Source organism: Gavialis gangeticus, unplaced genomic scaffold (assembly GCF_001723915.1).
Source record: "Gavialis gangeticus isolate Ggan-Ray unplaced genomic scaffold, GavGan_comp1, whole genome shotgun sequence".
Lineage (NCBI taxonomy): Eukaryota > Metazoa > Chordata > Crocodylia > Gavialidae > Gavialis > Gavialis gangeticus.
Window position 1 is genome coordinate 8,906,337 of NW_017729032.1, and position 12,863 is coordinate 8,919,199.

General features: G+C 43.9%; 1 long non-coding RNA gene across 1 annotated transcript in view; it reads right to left on the reverse strand.

Moving 5' to 3' along the window:
* Positions 1-11,562, reverse strand: part of LOC109302544 — a 20,303-nt gene extending 8,741 nt beyond the window's left edge. Inside the window, exons 1-2 of the long non-coding RNA XR_002098835.1 lie at positions 11,550-11,562; positions 907-914 (exon numbers count right to left, since the gene is read on the reverse strand). This is a non-coding gene — a long non-coding RNA (uncharacterized LOC109302544). The remainder of the gene's footprint in view (positions 1-906; positions 915-11,549) is intronic.
* Between the last annotated feature and the right edge of the window lie 1,301 nt (positions 11,563-12,863).

Consider the following 12,863-nt stretch of genomic DNA (forward strand, 5'->3'; position numbering starts at 1 on the left):
CCCGCCCCTCCTCCCACACCCCACTGCCCCAGCTGGGCAGCTTGTCCCACCCCAGCCCCAATACCTCCCTTGCTCACTGTGGGGCTATTGATCTGCCCTCCACACACACCCCTTCCCTCCCTTCTCTGCCCACCACAACAGACTTGCCATCTGGAGGCAGCTGTGTCTAGCTGCCTGTTTAGCTGGACCTCCCGCCCCCTCCTTCACACACACTTCCACATTCCCACACCTCCCCCCAAATAAACTCCACACATGTGCAGCTCTCAGGACTCAGCTTGAGTCACACACAGCTGAGGGGTTTGCTTGCCATGGGCCATGAGTGCCCCAAGGGCCCGCTGTATGCTGCTATGAGCCATACCCTGTGTAACAGGGGCTCAGGCAGGAGCCCTGTTACTAAGACAAGGTTGGGCAGGATTGACCTGAAAATGCACCCTGCCAGGTGGAAGTAATTACACACCTGGTACAAGATTGGGTGATTAGCCCGCCAAAACTTGCATAAATACAGCAGTGGAGCATCTACTTGTTGCCTTCGGGCACAAAGAGAGAAGCAAGGAGCATTGTGAGACTCAGATGGTGAAGAACCTGAGGAATCCACCTGATAATCAGAAAGAGGTGCCAAGACTGAGGGATTCAAGACAGAGAACTCATTCAGGCAGGCTACCTACCTTGAGGTTGCAGCAGCTCCGGAGAGTGCAAGGAGAATGGAGGCTAGACAGAGCCACACTGCAAGGCATCCTGGTGGGAAGAGGGCATCCCACGGGTGGCAGATGACAGATGGGCAAGAAGACCCTACACCAACATGAATCTCAAACCCCTAAGGGACACTGTAGAGAGTGGTGACGCGGGAAGCAGGAAAGCTGCCAAGATGGTCCCAGTATAAGACTTGCATTGTGAGACATGAGAAACATGCCTCACTAACCAGATAATTACCACTTAGAATGCTGAGCATTACATTGTTTCCAGGAAGCATCCTGTGTTAAGAGAACTGTTTGGCATTGCTGGGAGGCTTTGCCAATGAAGTAATTGGTGAGGCTACCGTTACTATAATCCCTTATCTTAGAAAATAAACTAGCACGCTGAGCAAGTTACATCTGGGTGAAGCTTGTTAATTACTAGCACTTATAAGACCACTGATCTCTTTCATTTTCCTTTTAATCCAAGTCGTGGCAGGCGAGTATAGAGGAGAGATGGAACTAGAATCACCCCACCCACTCACACCCTGCTTTTATTTTCTCCAGCATGCTCAGTGAGTGTGTTGAAGCAGCAGCAGGTTTCATCATCCATCTAGATGCTCTGGCCAGCTACCCAAGTGTCTCCTTGGAGGACCCAGCCTCCAGTTGCTTCCAGACATGCTTTGAGAGTGTGCTGTACACCACTTTTTTCCAGTATCAAATTCAGGGTCCACACTGCAAATATGTAGTGCGAGGAACATTTTTTCATGTACAGTGTGCCTTCTGTGGCATCTCAAACTCCTCTGACATGCTGCTATACACATATGGATGCAGCCTATAAGTGTATCTCTTCCCCAGAAAGCTTACAACATAAAACCCAAATTCAGCAAGATCATAGAATCATAGAAGTAGGGTCAGAAGGGACCTTGTAGATCTTCAAGTCCGACCCCTGCCTGGGCAGGAGAAAAAACTGGGCTCAAATGATCCCAGCTAGGTAGGCATCAAGCCTCCTCTTAAAGACCCAAGGGTAGAAGCCAGCACCACTTCCCTTGGAAGTTGGTTCCAGATCCTAGCCGCCCTGACTGTGAAGTAGTTCTTATGGATATCTAATCTAAACCTACTCTCCAACAACTTGTGGCCGTTATTTCTTGTTATGTCAGGGGGCACTAGGAGAAACAAGGTCTCTACCAAAACCTTCTGGTTCCCCCTAGTGAGTTTATAGACGGTCACCAGGTCCCCCCTCAGCCTTCTCTTGTGAAGGCTGAACAGGTTCAGGTCCTGCAGTCTCTCATTGTAGGGTCTGTCCTGTTGTCCCTGGATCATGCGGGTAGCCCTTCTTTGGACCCTCTCAATGTTGTCCACATCCCTCCTGAAGTGGGGCACACAGCACTGGACACAGTACTCCAGCTGAGGCCTGACCAGTGTCGCATAGAGAGGGAGGATCACCTCCTTGGCCCTGCTTGAGATGCATCTGTGGATGCATGACAAGGTGCAGTTAGCCCTGCCAACCATGACCTTGCACTGTCGGCCCATGTTCATCTTGGAGTCAATAATGACTTCAAGATGCCTTTCTGCTTCCATGCTCTCAAGAAGAGAGTTTCCCATCTTATAAGTGTGCTTCTGGTTACTACTGCCCAAGTGTAGCACCCTGCATTTGTCAGTATTGAAACACATCCTGTTTTTGTTAGCCCACCCCTGTAACCTATCCAGATCTTGCTGCAGTCTTTCCCTCCCTACTAGCGTGTTCACCTCACCCCAAATTCTGGTATCATCAGTGAATTTAAACAAGTTGCTTTTCACCCCATCCTCCAAATTGCTGATAAAGAGATTGAACAGCGCAGACCCAAGGACTGAGCCCTGAGGGACTCCACTGCCCACTTCCTCCCCAGGTCGAATATGACCTTCCACCACCACCCTCTGAGTGTGACCCTTCAGCCAATCTGCAATCCATCTGACTGTGTAGGCATCAACGCCACAGTTGCCCAATTTTTTAATGAGGATGGGGTGGGAGACGGTGTCAAAGGCCTTGCTGAAGTCCAGAAAGACTACATCCACCGCGACACCTGCATCCAAGGCTTTTGTGACCTGATCATAAAAGGCAATCAGGTTGGTCTGACATGACCTGCCCCTAATGAAACCGTGCTCATTGCCCTTGAGCATCATCTCTGAGGCCAGCCTATCGCAGATGTGCTCCATGATGATCTTCTCAAAGAGTTTCCCTAGGATTGAGATAAGACTGACGGGCCTATAGTTGCCTGGGTCCTCCCTCCTCCCTTTTTTAAAGATGGGGACCATGTTGGCTATCTTCCAATCATCTGGCACCTGGCCCGAGCACCACGAGTGCTCGTAAAGCCGTGCCAAGGGCCTTGCAATAACCCTTGCTAGCTCCCTCAACACCCTGGGGTGGAGAGCATCTGGACCCGCTGATTTGAACACATCCAGCCCCTCCAGAAGCTGTCTAACCCGGTCCTCCCCAACCTGAGATCTGGAGGTGTTCCCCTCGAGTCCGTCTTGCATCACAGTGGGGAAGTCCCGGTCCCTGCCCAAGAAAACGGAGGTGAAGAATTGGTTAAAGAGGTCTGCTTTCTCCTCTGGCGCAACCACCAGATTGCCCAGAAGATATTCAAGGCCAACTTTAAAAAATGCAACATCAATGTCAACTCATGCGATACTATTGCTTAGGGCTGCCCCAAATGGAGGAAGAGTCTGCTGCAGGGATCTCAGTACTTTGAAACATCAAAATAACAACAGGAGATGGAAAAGTGGGAACGGCAGAAACAGCATGTCATAGACCAAATGAAGAACCCAGCGCCACCCTGTGCACACAGAAACACACGTCCAAGCTGCAGTAGAGTCTGTCAGTTCTGGATAGGCCATCAGCCATCTTTGGACACACAGATAAGACAACCATGGAAGACAATTACCCACGACTGCAAAGGATTTCTGAAGAAGATGACAATGTAAAACCCAAATTGAGCAAGATACTAGGTAAAGATATTGAATTTAGTTAAATCACCTATTATTTTCAAGCCTCAAATAACTGGCTGAAATGAGGTATAACATAGATCTACTACAGCTTTTCTGGCTACAAAAACATGGACCACACCCAAATGAAACATCTTCTTCATGCATTGCAACTTGGGGACATCAACTGGGTCCAGTTAATTGGTGAATGACAATAGGGGAATGGTGTCTTAAATTTCACTCCATTGATTTAACATCAGTTCCAGGAACACCACAAAAACCCATGGTGCAACATTTAAACATCCCTGGACCTTCCATCACTGACCTCAGAGCTGTCCTTAAAGAAAAAAATTTTAAATAACAACAATTAAAGTGAAGAACAATAAATCAGCCATAGATTGGATTGTGTTAACCATAGTCTCAGAAAAGAGACTATGCTTTAGTCTCCACATTATCTGGACTAGCTTTTAACTCCAGCTGTTTATTGCTATGTCTTTCAACGTGTTAACTGCCCTGTTTAACTCTACTGACCTTTTCAACCCACCTTCCAGAAAGGAAGACCCAAGTTCTAGACCCTCCTCAGTCTGAAGGGACTACAGCTCATCTCCCAAAGTAATTGCAAGGTAATGAGCTTAGTCTTAGCAAAGCTTGGAGAGAGGCCTAGTTTGGTAATCTAAAACAGGGATAGGGCAGGAAATGGGCACCAAGTCATCAGCTCAGTAAGACAGCAGTAGTTCTGGATATGCACAAGCAGAACTTCAGATACCTAAAAACTTTACTAATGAAAATGCAGGTGCTAAAATGGCCCTAGTGCCTAAACAGTTAAGTGGAATGTTTGTGGCCTACTTAGGTATAATTTAGGTGCACATTCCTATATTAGACCTGAGGCATGAATTTATATGCTACACTTAGACCATACTAAATCTGTGGAATATTAAGATGCGTTAAAGTTGGAATGTGCTGCACATACACACACATTAATACTGTTTTTTGCCTGCACAGCTCTAACTTCCCACTAGAAGGATTGTGAGCAGGGGCATGGCTAGGAACCAGGACACCTGGGCTCTATCTTTGCTTGGGGATGGTGAGTGTGGGGGGCTAGAAGCAGCAGCCTCCTGAGATGCTGAGTAAATAGCTTGTTTTATTTTCATGGAGCAGATTGAAATTACCCTAACAAGAGCTAGGTAGCACAACCCAGAATTTACCTTTGCTTGTGTTGATATAACTTTGATAGACTTAGAGGCCATTTCGCATGAATTAACAAGCTTCAACATTCAGACACTTGTGTTTTAAGTGACCTTAGTATGGTCTAAGTGTAACGTGAAACTTCACCCTTAAGCACTTAAGACCTTTTTTGGATGTGGTCCTATATAACTTGTCCAGGATCACATAGCTTGTATCAGAACAGGGACCAATACCCACATTACCAGCCTAGGATTTAGAAGACTAATAGGCATAGGAGTGTCCTTCTTGTCCCAGAGGATCTTTCCCATCTAGGGATACAATACAGATATTATCTGAAGATAGGGAATATAGACTTACCTATGTATATACTCTTGGCCATTGGCTAGTTTAAGTAATTTACAAAGATGACCTCTGCAGTAGAACTCATTAATTTCTATAATGTAAATTATTTCCTCAGATGTGTAGTTCCCATAAGTAAGATGGTTTTACTTGGCCATAAATAAATCAACAATGGAATAATCTTTATAGGCAGCACTCAAAAAATCTGACTCAGGAGGGAAAGCAAAACAATAAATAACAGAAAAAAGTTAACAGAAAAAAGACTCACAAAAAATACATTTGTGTTATGGAAGAAAGAAATATGTGCAAAAGCAATCTGCCCAAATTTAGCATTGCAGATCTGACATTCATTGTATTGATCAAAACCCTTATTTTGTCAGGGAAATGTTTGATAAATAGTATCTCTACATACATTCAGCAGTCAACAGGGCACAGGAAAATGCTTTAAGGTCTAAGATACAGCTTTGAACTCCTAATCAAAGAAAGACAGATGGCCTGAGCAACTAATGATTTGGGGTTCATTTTATCTTGTATGCCCTGTATAAGACACCTTAGAAGGTGTGCCGTATTGCCTTTAACTCAGTCCCCTTGAAATATTGAAGCTACCTTTAACAAAAAAAAAATGACATCCTCCCCTCTCCCAAATCACCAGTGACTTCTGAATTTACTTTGCATGTATTTTATGTTCACGTATATATATTTTGGTATACGGTTGTATGCACAGATGACACGGATGACCCTTTGGCCCTCATAGTTAGACAGCTTTCAGGGCCTCCCAGGCTTGTTTCTATTAGGATGAGAAATTGATGATACAAGTCAGCTATATTATTCGGTATCATCTTATTTACTTAAAACAAAGTATGCCAAGTCCTGCCTCCCAGAAAATGGTACAAACATCAGGGAGTTTTGCCTTCCTCAGAAATCCACGTCTAACTCAAACAAGTTCTAAGCTTTAAAAGATCTGTAGCTCTTCCAGCTGGCTTCCTCCATCTAAGGCTGCCTCTATTTCCAAATAGAGATATCAGATAGATACCTATTATAATATTTATCTAAATATGTGCTTGGAGGTGGGGGTGAGGGGGTGTTTTAATTAGAGCAGTTCCTGGACAACTGCTTTAATTAAAACGGCTTACCATCACTTGTATTAAGCCGCCACACATTTCAAAATGGTGACACGACACTTTATCTAAAGCTCATTTGATGAGCTTTAGATAAAGTGCTCCCATGGCCATTTTGAAATGCACAGGGGCTTAATACATGTGAGGGTCAGGCAATGCTGGAGTGTTCTAATTAGAACATGAACAAGCACATCTATAGGCAGCCTAAGGGTGCAAACAGAAGTGACCACTTTTGCCCAATTTGACCATACAACGCAGTCTATAGCCATGACCAAATACAAGTGCATGGCTGCAGACAGCTTCAAAAATGGCTGATCAGGTGAAAATCTGAACTCTTATTGTATGAGGGGTCAGATGAAGATGTTTCAAAACAGAGTATCTTCTGTAACTTCTGCCCATGCTGCCTCTCAGCCTGTTGCTGTTTACAGAATAGGAGGGGGGAAAGGGAGCGGAGAGAGTTCAGTCTGGGGGTTTTCAGCGCCCCGCTGTAGGGCAGGGCAGGTGTACTGGAGTCCCCCTGCCAGAGGCTGGCTTGGACTCCAGTTCACCCAGCCCACCCTCCAGCAACAGCTGGGGAACCCCTAGAATGAGCTCCCTCTGCTCCTTTCCCCCCCTCCCATTCTGAAAACTTTCTCAGTTACAGCAGAGAGCTGCACTTCTGTCTGCACCCTAAATGTCTACAGGCTGCAGATCTGGTATCCTAGCCCTGGTGTTTCTACTCAGGAATACTACTCAGCCCAAACAGATTAACACTAATTAACACTAATTTGCCACTTCGCTTGGCCAATCCCTCCACTGTTACTAGGTCTCTACCATGTAAAAGAGCATAATTGAATCTAAATGAGTCTCCCACTCATCTACTAAATGTAACAATGACTGTGATAGCCTTCAGATGGAAGGCACTAGCACTTTTCCAAATAGAGATATCAAATAGATACCTATTATAATATTTATCTATATATGAGCTTAGTTTTACTGCAACAAGACTAAGGACTGAGATTTAGTTATGTTTGTACAGTACCCAGAACTGTGGGGCCTTAGGATAGGATTGTGGACTCTTAAGTGCTATTAGAAGACAAAAAGAAAAAATGCTGAGCTATTATACAGGGCTGCTATCACCATCTATTCTTAAGGTTGTCTAACACTTCCCATTTCAAGACAGAGTTTGTGTTACTTTTGACTTAATACAGCTTTAACCAGTTGAGTTGAAGTTCTCCATGCTGGATGTCTGTCTCCAGCTGAATTTATTTCAGGGGGAAAAAAGAGATAAACAACAGGTGAAATTGTTCAGCTGTTTCTGAGAACAAGGCAGGAAAAATGTTGTTTTGCTCATTTTAACCAACTCATTGGCATGTTAATACCAGGGCAGTTAATACCAGTGCAGGGCAGTGGCACACTGAGAGATGCTGTGATGGCTCCCAAAGAGGTAGCAATCCAGCTGCATTAGTGCAGAGCTCCATGCAAGCTAATAAGCTCTGCTTGAAAAACACATATACGCACATGTACACACATACACACAACTTCTGAAAACTGTAGTTTGCACATGCACTGTAGAGATTTGCCAGAATTCAGCCATTAAGATTGCTAAGGATGCCATCATCACAGAGCCTGCTCGGCCCCCTAAGAGCTTCCACCAGTGACCATCTCAGTGGCCCCACAGAATGACTGGGCATAGACTAAGACAAAGCTAGCGGGGCCCAGAGGGTCTTGCTTTGTAATGGCTGCTTCTCTCCAAACCAGATAAAAAACACAAACCATTTCTCCTGGATTACTTTGGCTGTCACCCAGGCAAATCTGAATGCCAACAGGACAAAGGGTAGAGTGGACAAGATGTCTTGCCGGATGGGGATCGGAATGAAAACCCTGGGCTTGTGAGCCAGTGACAGCATTGAAGTGAGACTGAGTTGGTGGACAGAACCACTGAGATTGGATAAGTAGCTGGAGGAAGGGGTGGAGACGAGAAATGGATCTCATGAGGCAGAAGTACTGAGTACGTTGGGGTCTGAGGGCCTGGCCCACCTACCTCAGGAAGAGGGCTGTCACCTGAAATGCATGAAACTTTCCACATGCCCATTGTCTTAGCTCTCCCACCTCCAGCAAAAATAAAAGTTGCCCCCTTCTCATGAGGTACCAGAAGGATTAATGTCAGGCAACAGATACAGAAAAAAAGAGGGAGACTTAGACATAACAGAGGAGACTGGTACTCAACCAGCCAGCCCACAGGGCTGCGCAAGGAGAGTAGGACTGGAAGAGAAAACTGAAGTGTGGGGAAGGATCAGTGTGCATAATATGACTGTGATGAAGACCCAGGAGAGGGAACAGACTGCTGTGATAATATCAAGTTCAATGAGATGTGGCAGAAGTCACACTCTAGGATGGGAGAAAATGGGAGATGACTGCCCACTAAAACACACAGCCTGGAATGAAACTAAATCTGACCATTACTCAGCTGTCAGGAAATATTTGCAGACCTCATCAACAAATGTCCTGTCCCATCTTTGCTTATCCAAAAAAGAGGCTGACAACCTACTATTGCCATTAATTACTCAGCTCAAATAGCAGAGGTATTTGTGATGGATGTAAAAGTTCCTGTCCCACCAGTAACCAATATGGATGCAAATATGCCATCATATCAGATTTTTTTCTCCTATGTTTTAAAAAAAGCAAACTGAAAATTATACTTGTAAAGAATTAAAGCTACACAGTCAAGCAAGCACACAGAAGTCAGAGGACAACCTGAAAAAACTGTGCAAGCAACTCAGTTCTAGTATTTCCTAGGGTGCATGCATTCTGATACAGTTTCTACCCTGTAATCATCTAATGGTCTCGTTCAATGGCTAGAATGGGCAGTGCTCACTTAATAAGCATCTAATCAATGTCTTTAGTTAGCACTATCCTTCCTGTGCATTGGATGAAGAAGGGGTTCAGTGAGGCAAAAATAATATGTGATCATATAATTAAAGATTATATAATAAAACATAAGGCCAAGAAGGTCAAATCAAGGCAACCCAAATTTCATTTTTTCCTACCTTTTCAGTGCTTGACTTTAATATCTTAATGTTTTTAGATAGTCCGTGTTCAATATACATACACACCTAACTCAGCACTACATTTCATTACAAATTAAAGCAACGGTGTGGATAATCAAGCCTATATTTCATCTGAAGTGAACACTTACTCTAATAGCTGAAGTTAAATACAAGGTATGTTCAGTTTTCACCTTATGCATACTTATGCGGCACATGCTTGTTTTCTTAACACCCGCAGAATATGAGTTGAGAAAGTTTTTACGTCATGTGGGGCCATAAGAGATTCTGTGCATTTATGCTGCACCTTAATTATGCAACAATAGATGCCACATTGCCTTTAATTAGGAATAATGCTGCAGTCATTATGCATTTCAGTCATGATTTTACTTTCCCAGTAAAAGTAGCTGTTAAATAAGGTTTCTGATGAGAATACATAAAGAGATTCATGTGGGGTGGAGGAAAAAAGGGAAAAAAAAAATCAATGAAATAAATATTTACTAAGGATTAAAGGTCTGTAAATTATGTAGCTTCTAGAGAACATAACCTTCCTGTCAAACACTCATTCTATTGATCACTGTATGGTCTTTAACTCCTCTTCCTTCCCTGATGAATACACACTAATGAGAAATAGCCATATTGAGTTTCAAAGATGTTTAACCCCTAGGCTCCAATCCTGCCTTTCTCTTGCATAGAAGTCAGCATAAAGTGTATGCAGGACTGGATGATATGAAGTAAATTTGAAAGGGTCTAAATTGTTGAGATCTCATCATCATTACTGGATTCATTCAGGTGAAATGCCTGTCACTCCTGCCGATATGTTCTCCTTCAACATTAAGAGATTCCCACACTTAGCAGCATTCTGACCATATCTTATATTCTGATCCTTCAGTATTTACTCAGCCTAGACTTCCATCGACGGAAGTCATTGGTAGAGAGCTTCATGATATCCTGTCACTTCTCAATAAAGACACAATGGTACTTTCACAAAGGAGCTTGACCTCAAGCATGTGACTAATTAAGTCCCTTCCCCTCCCCCAGTGCCTCTGATCCCCTTCCCCTGCCCAATCTGCTACGTGCTTTCTGCCCTATCTACTGGTGTGCTTCCTGCTCCATCCCATATCTGTTATGTGTTATACACAGAAGCTTCCTGTGCCACAGGTTGGCCACCCCACACTAAGCAGCCACAGATAAGTAATAAGAAGAATGTATGAAAAAAATAGGAGCACGCTCCATGTACACACTATCCTCTCTGGTACCTCTCAGAGAAAGACAGCATCTGAACAGCATGTCCCCAGAGACTACAAAGGTAAAGCAAAGCCTCATAGTCATGGTACAAAAATATGTTGATAGATCTAATGAAATCAGGAGATCCAACCACTTCCCATCCTGTCCTATTGTACTGTGCTTCTGTACTCTGTTATAGCAAGGGTTGATAAGGACTCCAAATATAGCTCCGCTTCACTGGTGAGTGAAGTGATTCCTCCACAGAGCTGAACTGATTCAAAGAAACCAGCATAATGAGTACCCAAATGAGGCATGGATCCCATCCAGGAGGAGAGTGCATGCAGCTATGCACATAGATCTCATGGAGGGCTTTAATTATCAAGATATCTTCTGGGAGGGAAACACAACAGTAGACAAGAAGTCCAGCAAATTCCTGGGGTGTTTTGGGGAGAAGTTCTTCATATAGATGGTAGAGATGGCAACTAAGGGAGAATCTCTGCATGACTTACTGCTCACAAATAAGGAGGAATGGGTTGAGAACATGAAGGTGGAAGGTAACTTGGGTGACAGTGACCATGAAATGAATGAGTTCAAGATCCTAAGGGAAAGGAAGGAGAGCATCAGAATAAGGATACTAGACTTCAAAAAGCAGACTAACAGACTCAGGGAACTGGGGAGCAGGATCCCTAGGTGTCAAGTCTGAGCAGAAAAGGAATCCAGGAGAGCTGGCTGCATTTTAAGGAAGGCCTCTTATGGGTGCAGGGGCAAGCTACCCTGATGGGAAGTGCAACTGGAGACCAGCCTAGCTAGACAGTAATTCTTCAGTGACTTGAAACTCATAAAAGAATCCTACAAAAAGTGGAAACTTTGTCATAGTACCAGAGAAGAGTATAAGAGGTATGTAGGGAGAAAATTAAGAAAGCTAAGGCATGATTTGAGATACAGCTGGCAAGGCATATCGAAGGCAATAAAAAGGGATTCTACAAATATGTCAAAAGTAAGTGGAAGACCAGAGAAACCAGGGGTCTCTTGTGGAATTCAGAAGACCATCTAGTTATGGATGATTCAGGGATGTCTGAAGTATTTAATTCCTTTTTTTTTCTTACTTCAGTCTTCACAAATACAGGCAGCTATTAAATGATGAGTGCAGATAACAACAAAAACAGGGAAGGAGAAAAACAACCTAGAGTAATGGTAGAACAGGTTAGTGATTGCCCGATGGGATGCATCCTAGGGTACTAAAGGAACTGGCTGAGGTAATTTCGGAGCCCACTCACTATCCTCTTTGAGAACTTATGGAAGTCAGGTGAAGTCCTGAAAGAATGAAAAAGGGGAAATATAGTGCCCATCTTTAAAAAAGAAAGAAGGCGGATCCAGGGAACTACAGACCAGTCAGCCTGACCTTTGTACTTGGCAATATCATAGAGCAGATCCTCAAGGAATTCACTGTGAAGCACCTAGAGGACAACAAAGTGATCAGGAACAGCCAGTATGGATTCACCAAGAGCAAATCATGCCTGACCAACCTGATTTCCTTTTGTGTTAAAGTTAGAGGATTTGTAGATAGGTGGGAAGCAGCAGATGTGATATATCTTGGCTTTAAAAGACTTTTGACACTGTCTCTAAAGACATTCTCACTAACAAGCTAAGGAAATACAGACTAGATAAAAGTACTGTAAGGTGGCTCCGTAACTTGTTGGACCATTGTAGTCAATGAATAGTCATCAGTGGTTCAATGTCTAACTGGAAGGAGGGAACAAGTGGTGTTTCCCAGGGGTCTGTCCTCAGCCCAGTATTGCTTTAATTTGGATGATAGGATCAAGGGCATGCTTAGCAAATTTGTGGATGACACTAAGTTGGAAGAAGTTGCAGATACACCAGAGAGAAAGGTTAAAATCCAAAGTGACCTGAATAGACTGGAGACATGGTCTGCAGTCAATCAGATGAGATTCAACAAGGACAAGTGCAAAGGCCTGCACATGGCATGGAATAATTGTATATACAAATATAGACTGGGGAATGAGTGACTGCAGAGGAGGACCTGGGGGTTACAAAAGACCATAAGCTGAATACGAGCCAACAGTGTGCTCTTGATGCAAAGGGGGAAAAAAGCCAGCAGACTACATCAACAGAAGTCTCACTTACGAATCAAGGGAAATGATTCTTCAATTCTATTCAGCACTGGTGAAGCCTCACCAGAAGTACTCTGTCCAACTTTGGGCCCTACACTTCAAGAAGGATGTGGATAGATTGGAAAGAGTCCAGCACAGAGCATCAAAAATGATTTATGGCCTGGGAGGCAGGATTTATAAGTAAAGGCTGAAAGAACTAGG